This window comes from Dermacentor variabilis, chromosome 6 (genome assembly GCF_050947875.1).
Source record: "Dermacentor variabilis isolate Ectoservices chromosome 6, ASM5094787v1, whole genome shotgun sequence".
NCBI lineage: Eukaryota > Metazoa > Arthropoda > Arachnida > Ixodida > Ixodidae > Dermacentor > Dermacentor variabilis.
This window is the reverse complement of record NC_134573.1, coordinates 17,699,879-17,718,951: the sequence shown is the minus strand read 5'-3', so window position 1 is coordinate 17,718,951 and position 19,073 is coordinate 17,699,879. Positions and strand designations below refer to the sequence as shown.

At 44.5% G+C, this 19,073-nt stretch overlaps 1 protein-coding gene across 9 annotated transcripts in view; it reads left to right on the top strand.

Moving 5' to 3' along the window:
• The window catches only part of LOC142584667 (solute carrier family 41 member 1-like), a 590,717-nt gene that overhangs the window by 171,994 nt on the left and 399,650 nt on the right, over positions 1-19,073 (top strand). Inside the window, exon 1 of one of the 9 annotated variants that reach the window (XM_075694833.1) lies at positions 7,063-7,086. The exons of 6 other annotated variants lie outside the window; for them this stretch is intronic. The gene's annotated coding sequence lies outside the window, so the exon portion shown is untranslated. Of the gene's footprint in view, positions 1-7,062; positions 7,087-19,073 lie in introns of those variants that run through there. 2 more of the 9 variants (XM_075694830.1, XM_075694831.1) reach the window with 2 other exon arrangements.

The following is a 19,073-nucleotide window of genomic DNA, read 5'->3' as shown; positions in this document are numbered from 1 at the left end:
GACGCCGTAGTTTTTTCACAGCTACCGTTTTTGTCTCGAAAATCGAGTAGGAATTTTTGTTGTTTCCATAGGCTTTCATTGCTCAATCTTTCACCACTCTGTTGAACAATACTCTTGCTTGCCAGAAAGTGATCACTGCGTTTAACTCGTGTGGATCGCCTTCTAGAATATGTCTGTCACCTGCCTTTTTCAATTATCGACCTGCAGCTTTTGTTATTCCCGAAAAACCCGCTCGTTCAATTGAAAATCTGCTAGCTTCGTGCCGCAGCCGCTTGACGCGCTAGTTGGCACGTGTCCAGAAAAGCTTGATATGATATCTACACGACTGCCTTCGATATAATGACCTTCTTCTATATCCTACATCGCTGTCATACATATTATACCTACATTTTAGCCTTTCTACCATTGTGTGTACCACCACCCCCTGACACCGGCAACACGCCCTATGAGCCAAGCAGTGCTTTCACACTAAAATATTCTATTCCTCGTAGTTGTCTGGTCGCAGGTTCCTTGGCATCTCTCTGGTAAAGAAGAGACCCAGTTTCATAGTGTGAAGCGTCAGTGTATAGCTGAAAAGGTAAAGTGATCTGAAAGTATTAGTACAGGGCCAGTTGAGACGATGGTAACTAGTTCCCACTCAGGGTGCACGCATTCGTCAGACCACACAAATCAAGTGCCTTTCTGAGTTAAGGCTGTTAGGCAATTTGTCTTCTTGGTATAGCTCTTCGTATATGCTCCAAATTGACCAACGAGGCCTAAAAACAACCGCAGGTAATGAATGTCGTGAGGCTTTCAAAGAGACCTGATCTGCAGCAAACCTTGTTACTTGGTACGCTTGGCTTTTTCCATCAAAGCATCTGTCGTGAAATACCACGGCCTGACAAAGAATTCACTTTTACTGACGTTGATTTTCAGATGTACATCCCTGAGTGGCTATAGTACTGCTGAAAGGTGAGTCACGTGGTTGCTTCCGGTCATTTAATAGACTAGAAGGTTGTCCACGTATAGAGAGAGAAGTAGTTTAATGACTGGAAAATGTGGAGAGGTCGGCCGGAAAATGGAGCATCTGGCCTGCTACTATACGTAAGGGAAGGGGATGGGGAAGTCCGCGTATAGATTACAGAACTTCCCAAGGAAATCCTCCAGTACACCACTCATCATCTTCTGAAACCATGCGCCCGAGTTTTTGCATCCGAACGGGAGCCGATTATATTCATATCTTTTTCTATATTATTTTTATTTATTTCATACCGCAGATTATGTTACACATCCAAGCAGGTCAAATACATAAATTTATAACATAGGTTCATAGGTAGCAAGTGAAAACAACAAAACACGCAGCATCACAATGCATTGTCAGTTATTGTGTCGTCAAATTCCATTCTCTAATGCTACACGGGAAAAAGAAAATTTTCAATGTGTCAGTGAGAGCAAAGTAAGGAGTTAGTGAACCGGGTTGATCGTGACTCGTGCGGCCTGTGGTTAGAAACGATACATAGGGTGCAGGATCCAGCGCCAATATTGTATTTATGAGCAAATAGAGATTCTCGACGCATACTTTTTCTTCTTGTTTCAAGAAGTTGGATACTGCTATTTTTCATTAGCTCAGACGGTGAATCGTACGGTGAAAATTTTGAATAAATAAACCTTACGGCTTTTCCTTGAATTCTTTCAATTTCTTTAATATTGGTTTAGTATATGGATCCCACAACATGAATGCATACTCGACCTTAGGCCTGATTAATAAAATATAAGCCAATAGTTTAACCTGAGTGGGGGCTGTCCAAAGTTTATTCCATAAAAGATATATTTTTCAAAAGGCAGACAAGCTGATATTTTCAAAATGTGAATTCCAGGAGAAATTGTTAGTTATTGTTACACCTATGAATTGCAAACTGCAGACTTCATGTAAGGGTGATTGTCCAAGGTGATACCTGTGATCGAAAAGAAGTTTTTTGCCTGATACGCGAGGGAAGTTCGTTTTGTCTTTGTTTAGAACTACACCCTTTTCCTAACACCATGCTGGGATGTTAGTTAAAAAGTTATGTAGGTCATGCTGGGGATTAGAACATGTAATGTCACGATACAGCACGCAATCATCCGCAAGCAAACGAATCTCTACGCCAGGAACAACTGTGTTAACGATATCGTGAATATAAACAAGGAACAAGAAAGGCCTAATACAACCCCTTGAGGCACACCAGAAGGGACTTTCAAACGGTGTAGCTAATGCTTTGAATTTCTTTGTATCTTTCTTTAAAGGTCCTTGCCAATATCCTTCACACAAGTCTATTCTTGAAAACCATTGTTTGTTTCAATATGCGAGAGCAGTATGTCGGTCTTCACAGTACCGCTAGTGATGACGTCGCTGCTGGGCTCATAGGCATGTGATAAGGTACAACAAATTCCCCAAAAGACAACAGGAAAACATGAGGTAGATCAGAACACTTTTCAACAACAAGTGCATCAATATATTACCTACATGGTTATGCTTCGCGTACACTAGAAGAGAAAATCTAGCATTATAGATCGTATGCTATACATGAGAAAAATGTACAAACGAAAACAATACAACACTACAAGATACTTTCCGGCGTTTAACAACAGGCCATTACAGGGTCCATTAGCTGCTCCACTAGAGAACAAAACTGATCTAAATTTGGATTATTTACAGCTTCGCTTGGTAGCGCATTCCAAGCGTTCACAGCGCGAGGGAAGTAGGAAAACTTAAATGTATTGCAATGCGTATTAAATGGCCGGATGCACTTATCGTGGTTTGTCCTACTAGACCGACGACCAGGCGGATGAATATAGTCGTCTTTTCTGATTTTGGTGTGTCCGTTAAAGAGGAGATGAAAAAACGTCATAGATGCAACATGACGCCGGCAGGAAAGAGTTGCCAAATGCGCTTGTCCATCGCACTGTCGTGCCAAGAATACTTTGAATAGATAAACCTAAGAGCCCTATTCTGTAATCTTTCAAGTTTATCGCGAAGGTACCTTTGATGTGGGTCCCACACTGTGCTTCCGCATTCTAACATAGGTCGGACCAGAGTTTTATAGGTAGTTAATTGTATGGCCTGAGATGCTTTACTCAGTCTTCTGCGTAGAAACACTAATTGCTTGAATGCCTTGGCGCATGTATCGGTGATGTGCCTATCCCATTTTAAGTCTTGCGAGAATGTGACACCCAAGTATTTTACTTTGTCGACTTGCGTAATATTCAAGCCTTTAAGATTATACGTAAATGATAAAGGGCGTTTTTTTCTTGGTTAAGCTGTTGAACGCTGCTTTAGAGACATGTATTTCCATCCCCGACGTATTGCAACATTGGGCAATGTTTTGTAAATCATAATTAAGCTTTAGTTGGTCGTCAGTACTGTGAATTGCAGTATAAATGACACAATCCTCTGCGAAAAGACTCAATGTTACACCTGGTTCTGCACAAGAAGAGATGTGGTTAACGTATATAAGAAACAATGTTGGCCCTGAAACAGACCCTTGGGGTATACCGGACAAAACGCTTAGGCAGTCAGAATCTACATTGTATAAACTTACATACTGGGTACGATTTGCAAGGTAAGCCGAAATCCATCCTATTACTGCAGCAGAACTGATAGTTGGGCGAGTTGGTACGAATTCATGGTAAAATATTTAGCGCGCACAATTGACAAGGCCACAGTGAAGGGAGACACATGAGCGCTTACTCACAGCTATTTTATTTTCGGAAACATACAGAACATATATACCCCAGCTATCACCGCCGAGCATGTGCAACAAGAGTTATCACTATAAACAGAAACAGATTAAAAACAGTTTAAAAAGGTCCAACCAGTATTTAAAAAAGCGAATTCATTTTCAGTGATTACAACCGATGGTTGGCTTATGCATTTTTCAGCGCACTTTTTGATATGAAATGCTTCTGTGATTTCACGTGTTAGTTCATTTTTATCTGAAAACAAAATGTCAGTGTTAAAAAATACCGGATCACAATGACATAGATTACTGTGGTTCGACAAGTGCGAATGGTTTTCTTTACCGAGAGAACGTATGTTCTTTTAGACGGGTGTTTATGCACCGACAGGTTTGTCCTATGTACATGTTGCCACAGGTCAACGGAAGCCGGTACACAACACCTGTTCTGCATTTTGTGAATTTTCGATCGTCTTTTAGGCCGCAGCTGTATTTTTTTACCATATTATCTAACTTATTGGAAATAGCTTGGCACAGTTCTTGTGCCTTGTTAGGAGCGCTGAAAACCACTCGACGCCATACCTGCTGGCAACATTCTTTAGCCCATGGGGAAAATAATGGACGTTAGGTACAACTGCAAGGCGCTTTTTGTTCGTGCTAAGCCTGTTCCTTGAACCTGTGGGTTGTACGCCCTTTACTATTTTTATTACCAACCATCGCGCCAACCATCGGTTGTAATCACTGAAAATGAATTCGCTTTTTTAAATACTGGTTGAACCTTTTTAAACTGTTTTTAATCTGTTTCTGTTTATACTGACAACTCTTGTTGCTCGGCGCTGATAGCTGGGGTATTTACGTTCTGTATCTTTCCGAAAATAAAATAGTTGAGAGTAAGCGCTCATGTGTCTCCCTTCACTGGGGCCTTGTCAATTGTGCGAGCTAGATATTTTACTATGAATCCATCCTATTACTTTGCTATTAATGCCAATCGATTCAAGCTTGGCTATTAATTTAGAATGAGGTACGCGACCGAATGGTTTCGCAGTGTCTATGAGTATTGCGTCAGCTTCAAGTTTAGAATCAATTATGCCAGCGAAGTCACGAGTTATTTCCGCAAGTTGTGTTACCGTGGACAGCCCTCTACGGAAGCCGTGCTGTTTAGGGTGCAGTATATTGTTAGACTCTAGGTAGTCCATGATGACTTTGTTGAGGATATGCTCCATCAATTTGCAACAAGTAGTTAGTGATATGGGTCAATACGTTTCCACAAAAAGTTTGTTACCACTTTTGCGAATTGGGATTATTCTAGCGCGAAGCCAGTCTGTCGGAACTGCACCACTTTTCAGTGAAAGCGTAAATATTTTATGCAGAAAGGGGGTAAGTTGTTCTGCATCACGCGTAAGAAACGTATTTGGGATTTTATCTGGGCCCAGGGATTCTTTAACATCTAATTGTAGAAGCAGGTTCAAGATACCTTGTTCGATTATCTCGATTTCCGGCATAGCCGAGTCACGTTGAACAAGTGATACTTGGACTGGGCATGCTTGGGTGAATACGGATTGGAAAAAAGAATTGAATGAGTTAACTATTGTGTGCGTATCTTCAGTAACGGTGCTATTGATTTCCATCTTACGGATTGGACTGTCCGGTTTAGCAAGGTAACGCCAAAATTTATTCGGTTGCTTTGTCATGAAATTTGTTAAAGTGTGTGAAAAGAAGTTATTTCCTGCTTGCCGTAACAAACTTTTAAATTCGTGGTAATTGATCGCATTTACGCTTCCGAATTCTTTTCAGCCTCCGTTTCATATGAATAATTTCTCGCGTTATCCAAAGATTTCTTCGTCTTGTCCACTTACGTTTCGTAGGAATATAAGTTTTTTCACAGTCAAAAATTGCCGCTTTACATTTTAGCCATAACTTCTCGACATCATCGGAAGGTTAAGCGTAAAAATTGTCTAAATTCATTTCCAGGTAATCAATAAGGCTTTCATCGTTTGCTCTGCAATAATCTCTCAGAAATATATGTGAATTTCCAGTGTTACTTTTTGCCAGGCTAAGATTGGGAAAATGAATTAGAATCAATTTATGGTGAGATATTCCATCTTCCACCTTAACTTCAGTATCTACTGTGCAGGAAATCAAAGCAAGGTCTAAAATATTAGAAAGGAGCCCTTGGACGTGTGTCGCTTACGTTACACGTTGTGAAAAAGAAAACCAGTATGAAAAAGTCGTTCGCAGCTGTTTACTTCTCTGTTACGGGCGGTCAGGTTATCCCAGTCAATTCCTGCCAAGTCGAAGTCGCCAACAAGTACTAGCTTCGTTCGATCATGCATTTTCTCGAGGAGGTAGTTGTGTAATTCCGTAAGGTAAGTTTCAGGTGCCCCAGGGCGTCTGTATACTCCACCTATTAGTAGAGCAGTGGTTCGAAATGGTGACAGTGCACCAGAGACTCTCGTGGTTAGGTATACCTTTTCCTCTTGGAACTTTAGACCATAGCGATGGCCACTCCGCCTCCACGGCTATCACGATCTTTGCGAATTAGGCTATAGTCTTCTGGAATTTTTTATGAATCATGGATATAGGGATGAAGCCACGCTTCTGCAATCACTGAAACGTCAGGCTTGTAAGCCAATAAAATCTCCTCTAGTTTATCTGTTTTGTTCACTATGCTTCGAGCGTTGAAACACAATAAATAAAACGACGGTGTACTTTCTTGGCATGATGCATTTCAACTATCACCCTCGTGACCAGTAATCTCAGAACGTGCCTGTTTAAGAGGTATCCTCTTTTCCTCGTGCTTATCCCATGCGTACAGCCTGTCATTTATTTTCAGCTTATTGAAAAGAAGCACAAGCCTATCACCGCGTGCTCGATTTGGTTTTGAGGACTCCCGTACCTTCCTGCGCGTTTCACGAACTGCAAATGCAAAATCCTCCGACACCGATAAGTATGCATGCCTTTGAGCTTCAAACAGTTGCGCAGAACTTTCATTTATTCGGCAAAATAACAAAAAAAAAACCCAGTACGACGGGTCGATGTCGATTAGCGAATCTTTTGCCAACGCGATGGACGCGCTGCACAGTCTTTACTTTTACTTTCGGCAAACGGTTCAAGATTCCGTTCTCGACATATTTCTTCGAAGATGCGGGGCCCTCATCGCTACTTTCTGGAGAACCATATATCACAATATTGTTCCGGTGGCTTCTGTTCTCTAAGTCGTCCATGTTACTGTATAAATGTGCGACTTGTCTTTGCACCGCACTAACAGTTGTTTCACACTTTTCAACTTTTTCTTTGCAGTCTTGCAAGCGTGTTCTGAATGAGAGACAGTCGTGTTTGGACGCCCAGCATACCAATTTCAAGTTCAGTTTGGGAAGCCTTAATTTCTGTGACGGTATGTAAAATCTGTCGCAGAACATCAGGATCAAGATTACCCTTAGCGTCAGAATCAGAATCGAAGCATAAGGAATTGCAAAGCAACATTTTTGCCAACTGCAGTCTTTTTCTTGTTTAAACTTGCATTCCGTTTTCCGGGAAGTTTACTTGTTCTTGTAATATGAACCATAGGGGAGTGAATAGCTAAAATTTTGCCATCATCAATATTTTACTTCCATTAACTTTCATAACGTTTTATGCCAAATGTACTTGTCCTATTAATTGGAACCATGGGGAGCTGAATAGCTACATTTTTGCAATCTACAGTTTTTACTTGCATTAACTTGAATACCATTTTCTGCAAATCTACTTGTTTTATTAATTGGAACCATAGGGAGCCGAATATCTAAATTCTTGCCGTCTTCAGTATTGCACTTGCATGAACTTGCCTATCGTTGTCTTCCAGATGTACTCGTGTTAGTAATTTGAACCATAAACTGCTGAATAGCCAAATTGTTGTCATCTTCTCTTTTTTACTCGTATTAACTTGCAAATCGGTTTATCCTGAATTTACACGTCCTAGGAATTTGAACCATAAAGATTGACCAGCTAAATTTTTTGCTATCTTGAGTCTTGTACTAGCATTAGGTTGCGTACTTTCACACAATATTGTAATTCAATTTCAATCCTGCATATGGCTTGTACTTGCTTATTCTCCTTTCACAATAAAAAAATTATACCGAAAGGTGTTATTAGGAAACAGACATATTAACCCATAACGGCGCCATTGCTGATGAAGACAAGACGAGTAACAGGACGGGTGCTGTTAAAATGTCTTCCAGCTAGCCTAGACCGCCACACTCGTGAATAGACTTGAACAAACTTCAACTCTATAAGAATTAGACGTTCCAGCTTCTGCGCAGTTGTCTTGTTCCCAACACAAACTACTCGAGACGACGAGCTTACGTAGAATGCCATCGTTGCAAATGGGCGTATTTTTTTAGTTTCGATAGCAAGAGATTAGATATGCTACCGCGAAATGCAGTTTCTTTTCTGGCGTTGCAGACAGAAAAGAAAGCTGCGACTGCATTTCAAGAACCAACTACATTTTTTCTGCTCGTGCGCTTACTCCGCTCGCGCTTCCTTGGCGCCCTTCGTCTTCGTGGGCACGTCAGCCCATCGGTTCCGCGACAGAGCCTCCCGCCAGAGACAGAATCACGGGGTACCTTCTGAGTGCAGCAGCGCCGCCGTAAATACGGGCATGCAGGTTTTATCATCATCATCATCATCATCATCATCATCATCATCATCATCATCATCGGCCTCTTTATGTCCACTGCAGGACGAAGGCCTCTCCCTGCGATCTCCAATTACCCCTGCCCTGTGCCAACCGATCCCAACTAGCACTCGCAAATTTCCTAATTTCGTCGCACAACCTAGTCCTCTGGCGTCCTCTACTGCGCTTCCCTTCTCTTGGTACCCATTCTGTCACCGTAATGGCCCAACGGTTATCTAACCAGCGCCTTACATGACCTGCCCAGCGCCATTATTTTTTCCCTCTTGATGTCTATTAGAATATCATCTATACCCGTCTTCTGTCTGATCCAAACCGCTCTCTTTCTGTCTCTTAAAGTTATGCCTAGCATTCTTCATTCCATCGCTCTTTGTGCGGTCCTTAATTTGTTCTCAAGCTTCTTCGTCAGTCTCCAAGTCTCTGCCCCATATGTCAGCACCGTTAAAATGCACTGATTGTACGATTTCCTTTTCAATTATAGCGGTAAGCTCCCAGTCAGGAGCTCCCGATGTCTGCCGTATGCGATCCAACCCATTCTTATTCTTTTGTGAATTTCCTTCTCATGGTCAGGGTTCCCTGTGACTAGCTGACTTAGGTAAACATACTTCTTCAGATTCTAGAGGCTTACTTGCGATCTTGAACTCTTGTTCCCTTGCCCGGTTATGTATCATAATCTTTGTCTTGTGCATATTAATCTTCAGCTCCACTCTTACACTCTCCCTGTTAAGGTCCTCGATCATTTGTTGTAACTGATCCTCAGTGTTGCTTAATAGAACAATGTGATCGGCAAACCGAATGTTGCTGAGGTATTCGCCATCGATCCTCACTCGTAAACCTACCCTGTTTAACAGCTTCAATACTTCTTCTATGGACGCTGTGAATAGCATGGGAGAAATTGTCTTCTTGTCCGACCCCTTTCTTCATAGGTATGGTTAGGGTTGGCGTCTGACACGACGTGGCGGCAGGAATTTCGCCCGACCTTCTCCCAGGATTCGTCGAAAAGAGGATTGACTTCTCCTGCGAGGGTCAACGTCAGTCAGCTTGCGCACAAAGGGCCTTCTCCCAGGATTCGTCGAAAAGAGGATTGACTTCTCCTGCGAGGGTGAACGTCAGTCAGCTTGCGCAAAAAGGACCTTCTACCAGGATTCGTCGAAAAGAGGGCTGACTTCTTCTGCGAGGGTCAGCGTCAGTCAGCTTGCGCACAAAGGGCCTTCTACCAGGATTCCTCGGAAAGAGGGCTGACTTCTTCTGCGAGGGTCAGCGTCAGTCAGCTTGCGCACAAAGGGCCTTCTACCAGGATTCCTCGGAAAGAGGGCTGACTTCTTCTGCGAGGGTCAGCGTCAGTCAGCTTGCGCACAAAAGGCCTTCTACCAGGATTCGTCGAAAAGAGGGCTGACTTATTCTGCGAGGGTCAGCGTTAGTCAGCTTGCGCACAAAGGACCTTCTACCAGGATTCTTCGAAAAGAGTAGGACGGTAGGATCGCCCCTGAAGTGCAACAGTATCTTCCTACTTTTCTTGTGTAGAAATAAGGTGGCTGTGGAATCTGTGTAGATATTTTCCAGGGTATTTACGTAAGCGAAAAACAAAAAAGAACGTTGCAGGAGTCGACAGACGGCGGCTGTAACATGTAGCAGTGGGCGACACGAACAGAGCAGCGAGGTGACCGCGTATAAGCAGGGGTGCTGCGCGTGCACGAGACGGGAAGTTGGCGGCGCGTTCTGTTATGTTCGCGCGCGCGTTCGTATCTGTCGAAGTCGGGGCAACTTGTCCGTTAAAACCAGGTGGTGAACTAAGCTTTGCCGAAATCAGGATGCCTTGGAAATACTCTTGACACGGTGTGACAGCCAGTCGGCGCATCTGACACGCACAGCGTTGATAGGGGCACTATGGGGAAGGAGACGTTCTGCGCTGATATTTCGGTCAGCTGTGAATCTATAGGCGTCATAGTGTTAAATCCTGCAGAAGGGGCCTTGAGCGATGCGGCTGGCAGAGATGAAGTACGGCAGGGCGTAGGGGGCGACCAGGTTGTACGGCAACAAGAGAGTTACGGGGAAGTGCCATTATTGTTAGGCCTAACACGAACTGCAGAAACGCGTCATATGCTTGTAGTCCAGGAGGCAGGACATCGCAACACAGAACTGGGAGGTATTCTGTAAGAGTACACTTAGCGAACATGTCCATTTCGCCTGCTGTGGAAGTTCTGATTGGCGGAGCTGTGCTGCGCGTTCGCAGCAATCAGGTGCCGCAGCCAATCAGAACTTCAGCAACATAAGCAATGGACCTGTCCACAATGTAGACTCTTGCAGAATACCGCCCCTGAAGGCAGCGTGGCTAATACTATGTAATATTTGTCCTGTTTTGAAGTGATGCCTTGGAGGTAGAAACACGCCTCCAGTTTGAAAAGTTGGAGAGTAGGGCTACCAGGCCAGAACTCGGAGCACTACGGTGCTTGCAGGATGCAGCGCACGCAGGTTTCTTCGGGCAGAAACACCGTAATATTAGATGGCACCAGGGTTTTGGCTTACTCGGTGCTAGTTGGGTGCCAGGTGGAATCTTCTGGAACGCGTTTTTCCATGTTCCGGTGTCACCACTGTGGCGATGCAGGAAAAGGATGCGGCCACGTTGAAATGCAAGAACCAACGACTTTATCTTCTAACCTCACGTGCTCGGTCCGCTCGTGCTGTCTTGACGCACTTCGTCGTCGTTGGCACGTCGGCACATCGATGCCTCCTCACTTTCATTCGCAATCACGGTCGCTTTGACCCAATAATTATCATATTAAGATGATACCACTTGCTCTGGAAGTGCATCGGAAACGACACTTTCTTAATTGTAATTTATTTCTCATTCTTTTTTTCTACCACAAACGTGTGCGTCAAGCGCTTTCGAAACTGATGCCTTTGTCGATTTAAAATAAATCGGCATTTGCGTATTGGGTTCTGTCTACAACGCCTTGAAACCTCTCCTCCGTTTGTACCTCCACACCTACCAGTTCATGCTTCAGCTAGCGGGCAGACACCTTGGCTACATTGACTTTACAAGTTTTCAGAACATATGCGAGTGTCTCATTCACTCAAGGGACATAGGGAATGGCGGTGCGATTTCGAGGACGCGTGGCATGAGATGCGCAGGAGTCTCTACGTGATATTCTACGGAACGAATGCTAATTCCGAATTACTCACTCGTTCGTACTCTCAGCGGGTCAAATCCAGATCTGGTCCTGCTTAAAGCAAATCTTGAGCCTGGAAAACTTGCTTTAATAGGAACGCTCAGAGTACGCGGGCAGCTTTCCGATGCGGATACTCCAAAGGTTTCCTTATTTCCGTGGAAAATTGCTCTTGAAAGCCAGCGACATCCCATGCAGTGTGCACTAGAGCTCGTACCGCCATTGCTTATGTCCCTTGAGTGAAGGAGGCCTCAGCACCTGTTCTGAAAACCTACAAAGACAACCGAGCCCATGTTCCTTCCTACAGTTTACAGCGTGGACTGGTACATGTGAAGTACAGGCTGTAGGAGGAATGGAGTCTAGGTATTGTGCACATAATACACTGCGCCAAAAGCAACTAGGTTTACAAAGCAAAATACGTAATTTGAAAGGTAAGGCCAGTGTTGCAATCTTGTAATACAAGAATGCGAAAGTCTGCTGCACATTTCGTAATACATGAAGTTATACAATCGGGGTTACATTGCTTTGTAAGACATATTGGTAATGCACTAAATTATACAATTGGGGCTATACTTTTTTGGAAGACATAAGGAGCCGCAATGTACACGTGTGTGACTATGGCGACCTCCTCACTGAGGCGCCGAGGCATGCGCTTCTTCCGCAGTGACGTACTTGCGCTGCCACGAGCTGCAAGAGCGTGCACGCTCCCCCATTGCTCGCCGCCGATCAGCACCGCCGCCGCCGCCGCTCCCACTGTGACGTCAATCGCAGAGCGCGCGCTCCCGCGTTTCTGCGCAACAACACTTGGCGCGACAGCAATTCCTAAACTTAGAATTCGGCAGACACTTAAGACTGCTTACGTGTGGGAGTACCAAAGGACTATACTGTTTGCAGGCCTCGAAACGCCATCAACGCGCCACCTCCTCGGCACCGTGACGTGCGCCGCCCAATGACGCACGCAATGGGGCTCTTGCAATGCCCAGGGGGCGCTGCGAAAAAGGTGCTGAAAAGCGCCCTCTGTGCTAAAATGGGTCGTACCAAGCTCGGTCATCTGCTTCAGAAAGCACGTTTACAATTTGGACCCGCCACTTTCGGTTGTGTTGTTTCACGGCCTGCAGCGAATATCGGGCGCCGAAGATTTTTTCAGGGGTGGCCCGCTGCGTAAAGGCAAGAAATTATGCAGTGCCGAATACGTGTACGCCGTTCAAGAATTAGGCGGCGAAGTTTTAGCACCGTGTCAATCGCAAGTGAAGCGAGTCGCGTACGGAGTGGAACTTCAGGTAAGGTTTGCACGCTAGCTGCTAGATTCAGGCGCACAAACGCGAGGAAATGCTTGCTGTAAAGGAATCCACGGCAGCGATAAGCAGGCATCATGTGTACGGAACTGCTCGAGCACACGACGGTACGCGCCGCGATGTACGAACTGCTCGAACGCACGATCGTACGCGCCGCGACGGCAGCCGTCTTTCGACATGCCGCGAAACAAGTAGTTATGCCTGCGTTGTAGTACCGGCCATCTGCCGCTTTTATTAACTGGTAATAACTGATGCAATGCATATGAGCTCGCACGTACGTGCGAATCGCGCTGCAGCGCGAGCTCGTGCGCTGCTCGCTTGATGTAGGTTTTAATGACAGCGCTCGAACATCGATGTGCTGCAATCAATACTGCCTTGCTGCGCTGCCTCAACGTGCTGGCTTGAGATCAAGGATGAGCGCATTTAACTCTCTTAACCTGTACTGCTCGTAGTGGAGTAGTGAATTGTCATCGAATGAGTCCGATCATTTGCGCTCATTTGCACACACCTGGTCACTTCACCACTTCGCATCGGTCGAATTGTTAATTGTCGCTGTGGCCGGGTCTCGAATCGTGAATTACCAGCCATGCCTGTTGCTATGTCGGTCTGCTGTCGGGACTGTAGGTGCAAAACACCGAACTTTAGAACGCAGATAATCAAGCAAGCTTCAAGACAGGCGAAGCAGTCAGCATGGCGCGAAGTTTCGCTTACTGAGCGCGACGAACTGCAGCTCTGCAGCGCGCCCGACGCTCCACTTCGTGAGGCCTTGAAGGAAAACGGTAGAATCTGATGTTGGGATTCAGGCCTTCTTGTTCATGGCAGCCCACGACGCAGAAGTAATGACGGTGACGCCTTTTCGAGGCTGGGCTAGGTCTCTCCGGATCGGCGTCACCGATTCCTTCTGCTCGTAGCATTACGTCCCACGGCACACGGAGAGTCCGTTTTCGTTAAACTATAGGCTGCGGCGAGCTCGCAGCGTGGTCTCTGAGAAGTGACGAGCCTTTTCGCAATCGCAACAGGGCCGAAAAAGTGCGAATCGATGCAAAACTCGGCCTAGAAACTTGCTGCGCCACAGCCAGGGTTCAATACGACGCAAGCTGGTATGACCCAGATGTCGTTTCCCGCGCCGCCACCAGGTGCCGCTACTATACCTCAAACTCCAGCGCAAGACGCCCATAGTCAGCGAGATGGCTGCGATGAGGCGTGTGCAATCAGGCACGCACTAGGCACAACTGTAGTCAGCCAGAACCGTGGAGCCGCCATGGCGTCGGGGGAAATGTGCTCGTCTCGCTCCCCGGCGGCCTGGGCTCGATTCCCACCCAGACGGAAACGAATATATATTTTTTGAAAGCCACTTATTACTTTCTTAACAGAAAACTTTATAAAAATGTGACGTCGATTCGAGCATTCATTGACGTGTTTTTACTCTTTGCAGCGTCGGTCATTTTCCGTCACGGCGCAATTTCGCCGAAGTCACCGCCCACATCGACACCAAAGGCTTTCGCCTTAAAAAACTGGTAGAACCAAAATTTGTATTATGTCAAAATCAAAAATGTAGCTTGTGGCGCACTTGTGAAGCACATGGCAGCCTCGTGATCACCAGGAAAGGTGGTGGTAACTTTATTTCGTCAACATAAAGGATTTGGTTGACTTTAGTGGGCTTCCAGGGTGCGTGAGGTGGCCGTCCGATCAGTTGCTCTAGTGCCATCTGTTATGGTCGTGAGGCCCTGTCTGTCGGCGACTTCCAAAGCCCAGCTGACGGCCTGCAGTTGAACCGCCGGGTCCGAGCTGGACACCGCATCCTCCCACTGTTGCTCGTTAGAGAGATGCCATTCTCTTTTCGGTTTTAGATTGTCGCAGTCGAATAAAATGTGTTTAAATCTGCCTTTGTGAACCTGCAGAGCTTACATTCGGGTGTGTAGACTCCTGGGTAGGCCTTGGAGTATATATAGGGGTTGGGGAAGGTGTTGGTTTGTAGCTTCCGCCAGGCCACTTGTTGATGTCTATTAAGGCTTTTGTCCGGCGGCGGGAGCGTCCTTCTGTTGTTTCTGTAATATGTTATTTGGGGGTAGGTGGTCAAGGTTTCACTGGCCGACCTCAGGACTGGCTCGCCCACTGCCCGGTTGACGAAACCTCGGGCTATGTTGTGGGCCGCCTCGTTCCCTGGATGGGACGCGTGGGCCGGAACCCATATGATTCTAATGGGTCTGGCGTTGAAATTTTGCGGTTTTAGGATTTGGTTTGGCGGGTTTGTGGACCCCCCCCCCCCCCCCCCTATTGCAAAGTTTCGAACGGCTGTCTTCGAATCGCTAAATATCGTGTTGGCTTCAGTGCTTATAATGGCTAGGGCGATGGCCGCTTCCTCCGCCTCGTGTGCCTTGTTGCTCCTCACAGAGGCGGCTGAGATTGGTTTTAGCTCCATGCCCACGACGCCTATCGAAAAGCCATCGTGATCACAAAGCTCTGCAATGACCGTACAGACTGCCTCCTTGCGGTTTAACTTTGCCTGTGGAGGGCTTCGGCTCTCGCCTTCCTCCTTGCTGCGTGGTGTTCGGGATGCATGTTTTTCGATCTATTCTCAGATACTTGTGTATGTCTCTACGCATTTGCACGGCATCCGTCCCTATGCATTCTTGCCTGATTTCCAAGGTCCTTAGAATGTGTCTTCCCGTGGGTGTTTTTGTTAGCCTGTCGTACTGTGCGATTCTGTGCGCCTCGACTAGCTCGGGAAGCGTGTTGTGTATGCCTAACATTAGCAGCCTTTCTGTTGATGTATACTTCGGGAGATGAAGGGCTGCCTTGTACGATTGTCTTATGAGGCATTCAACCTTGTTCTTTCCCGCTGCCTGAAGTTTGAGATAGGGGAGAGAATATACTATAGTGCTGAGCACGAAAGCCTGCACTAGCCTCCTCAAATGTTTCTTTCATTCCCTGGTGTCTATTAGCTATTCGTCTTATGAGCCTGTTGGTTTGTCCAACGCATGCGACTAGTTTCTTTAGTTGTGTTTTTCCCGTTATTTTGAATGTGCATTCCCAGGATTCTCAAGGTTTGTACTTCTGGAACTTTTATACCGTAAACTTTAACATCCAATTTTGCCGGGGGATCGTTTTTCTTAGGTCTGTGTCTGATAACTAGGAGTTCGGATTTTTGTGGCGAGCACGTTAGTCCGACTCACCTGGCGCATCCGGTCACTATATTCGCTCCCGTCTGTAGCGTGCTCTCGATACCACCTTCGTTTCCCCTGACTGTCCAGAGGGTGATGTCGTCTGCGTAAAGTGCCGACGATAAATTTGGTATGGCGGCGAGAAGCTTGGCCATGGGTATGAGGGTTATGTTGAACAGAAAGGGTGACAGCACTGACCCCTGCGGTGTGCCTTTGCTTCTTAATTGTGGTGTATCAGACTTGATGCTTCCGAATGTTATTTGAGCCGTTCTGTCTGTTAGAAAAGCCTTGATGTATGAGTATATTCTCTCCTCCACGTTTAAGTCGGAGAGGGCATCCGACTTCTTCTTTATTAGGACATAAAACATACAGTCATATATTTTCTCAGCCCGCCAAAGCAATGACACTTTTGGGCGGGACTGGGCAGTGCTCTGGCCCAAATCTCACAGTCTTGTGCTCTAAGAACAGAGGAACAATAGGAAGGGAGAAAAAATAAATGTACAATAGCAAAATTAAATTTCTTGTATGCACCACAAGTAGTAACCTGTAGTCCGCGAAAGCACCGATGCTTTTATGCGGACCACTGTGTATTTGCCTTCAACAAGGCACAACACAACACATTTTCGAACCTTCCTCACTTCCATGCCCTCACCCTGTTTCTTCATCGCTCGTCTAATTTCTTGTATTTGTTCCTGCACGAGCCTAGTTCAAGCAAATACATATTGTTACGAGATTATAACAGCAAAATAAATGTACAGCACATCCCTATATTTCATCATATACAGAAGTCAATGTGTTGGAAAAGTAGCAATCGTCAAACACTATTGGAAAGTAAAAAAAGAACAAAATACACATAGAAAGAACACAATACTCTAGTCCGTTTTATGCAATTGCTAGCGAAAGTTCATCAGAAAATTCCTGCCACATATTTTGCCTCTGCTATTCCCAGTCACTTGTCAGAACCGTGTGACGCACAAAATCTTTTATTTTCCTGAATGATGATACTTTGGGAACTTGTGTTTTATTGAAGTAGAACGGTACATAAAATGATCGCGTTCTTTTACCGTAGTTCGTGAATGCTTTAGCCCGAACGAATGTTTCAGTCTTGCGCAGATCGCGGGTTTTGACGTTTTTTGTTTTAAATGATTCATCAAAATAATGCTTCGTAAGTATCACGGAGAGAAAAAGTTGTTTAACATCAAATATACTAGGTTCTGCCATCAGCTCACTGTGGCCGGTGGAATTGCTGTTTGTTCCATATGCTATATTATTCGTTATTTTTTGTATTATTCTATTTAACACGTTTAGCCTATATGGCGAAGCAAGTCCGTAGATCGTAATGCCATATCGTAATATGGTGTCCCCTAGAGCTTTATATGCGAGTTTTCTTAACCGAACGTCACATAATTGATCCGATTTTGTACATGACTGCACATACTGCTCGGAGTCTTTTAACTACATATTGTATGTGATGGACAAATGAGAAATATTCATCGAAAATAACACCAAGGTACTTTATTTTTGTGGCATACTGCATACTTTGGCAAGTACATACAATGCAGTATTCACTATGCAGGTATAGATGTGCAGTTAGCTGCACTTTTTTGTGCGGGCTGTGAAAACAGATTAACTGTGTTTTTGCTTTGTTCACAAATATGCAGTTGTTCTCAAACCATGCCATTATTTTGTATATATCGTCCTGTATCAAAGTAACGCATGCATTAACATTGTCATGGGGTAATATTAAAGCAGTATCATCCGCAAATTGGTATATCTTTGAGTTTAGCGCTAGATGGGCTAAATCGTTCACATACAAATTAAAAAGTAGCGGGCCTAGTACGGATCCTTGTGGGACTCCATGCTTTATGTGTATTAACTCGCTGTCTATATTTTGAATTCGAATGACCTGATAACGATTTTTGAAGTAGTCTTTAAAAACCTCTATGAAAACCTCTATGAAATTCCTATTTGAGCTAATTTATCAAGGAGTATATCGTGATCTAACGTGTCGAAAGCTTTCTTCAGATCTAAAAAAAAGACCAATTACTATCTTATCTTTATCTATTTCACTGTTGACTACGTCTGCAAAGTCCTCTAGTAGTGTGATTGTGCTTTTCTTGCTACGAAACCCATACTGTGAATTAGACAACAGATGAAACTTTTCGCAAAAGGAAACCATGTTCTTGTGCATAAGCTTTTCTAGAACACACGACAATGTCGGCAAGATTGCTATAGCTCTGTAGTTTTCGCACTGTTGCCTTTTGCCGTTTTTGTAAATTGGCTTAATCATAGCTATTTTCATTGCGTTGGGAATCTGACCCGTCCTAAAAACTTCAGAGTAAATATATAGCAGCACACTCTTCAAACAAGCAAAGTTGAAAAATATCTCACGAAATCTAATCCCATCATATCCTGGCATTCTAGTAATGGAAAATGACCTTATTGCATCCCAAACATCTAGAACAGTTACCTCACTCAGATATGCAGAGTTGAAGTTTGATTTGATTGGGATGCCACCTGTACCCCTAGGGAAATTTTTCTTAAGTTTCTGAACAGTATTAGCAAAGCAGTTATTAAATTCGTTTGCTATTTCATCCATTTGTCTCCTGGGGAAATTATTTCTTATGGTTTCGTCTATGTTGCGTTTCGTTTGTCTGCCTGTTAGGGAATTTGCTATGTTCCACGATTTTCTCAAATTAAATTTACACTCGTTCAGCTTATTACTATAGTATTTATTCCTTGCTAGCCTTAGTGAAGCTGTTAGCTTATTTCTTGTTTGCCTAAATTCTTCTCTTAACTGCACGTCTGATTGATTAGCCCTACTTCGGCGCCACAGCTTTTCTTTGATGTAACTTAACTCTTTCATTTCATTAGTAATGCATGGTTTCTCGATTTTCCTTTTTTTCGTAGTAATTATCTTTCGGCTTTTATCATAAATTGATTTAAATATGCCAGTTAGCTTCTCGTATGGTTGTAAGTGATTTAGTGTTAATAAGGAGTCCCAATGATATTCCTTACTTAATCTATCAATCTTCTGGTTATCGAAGATGTGAAATTTCTGTTTAGTTTCCGCATGTAAATTCGTT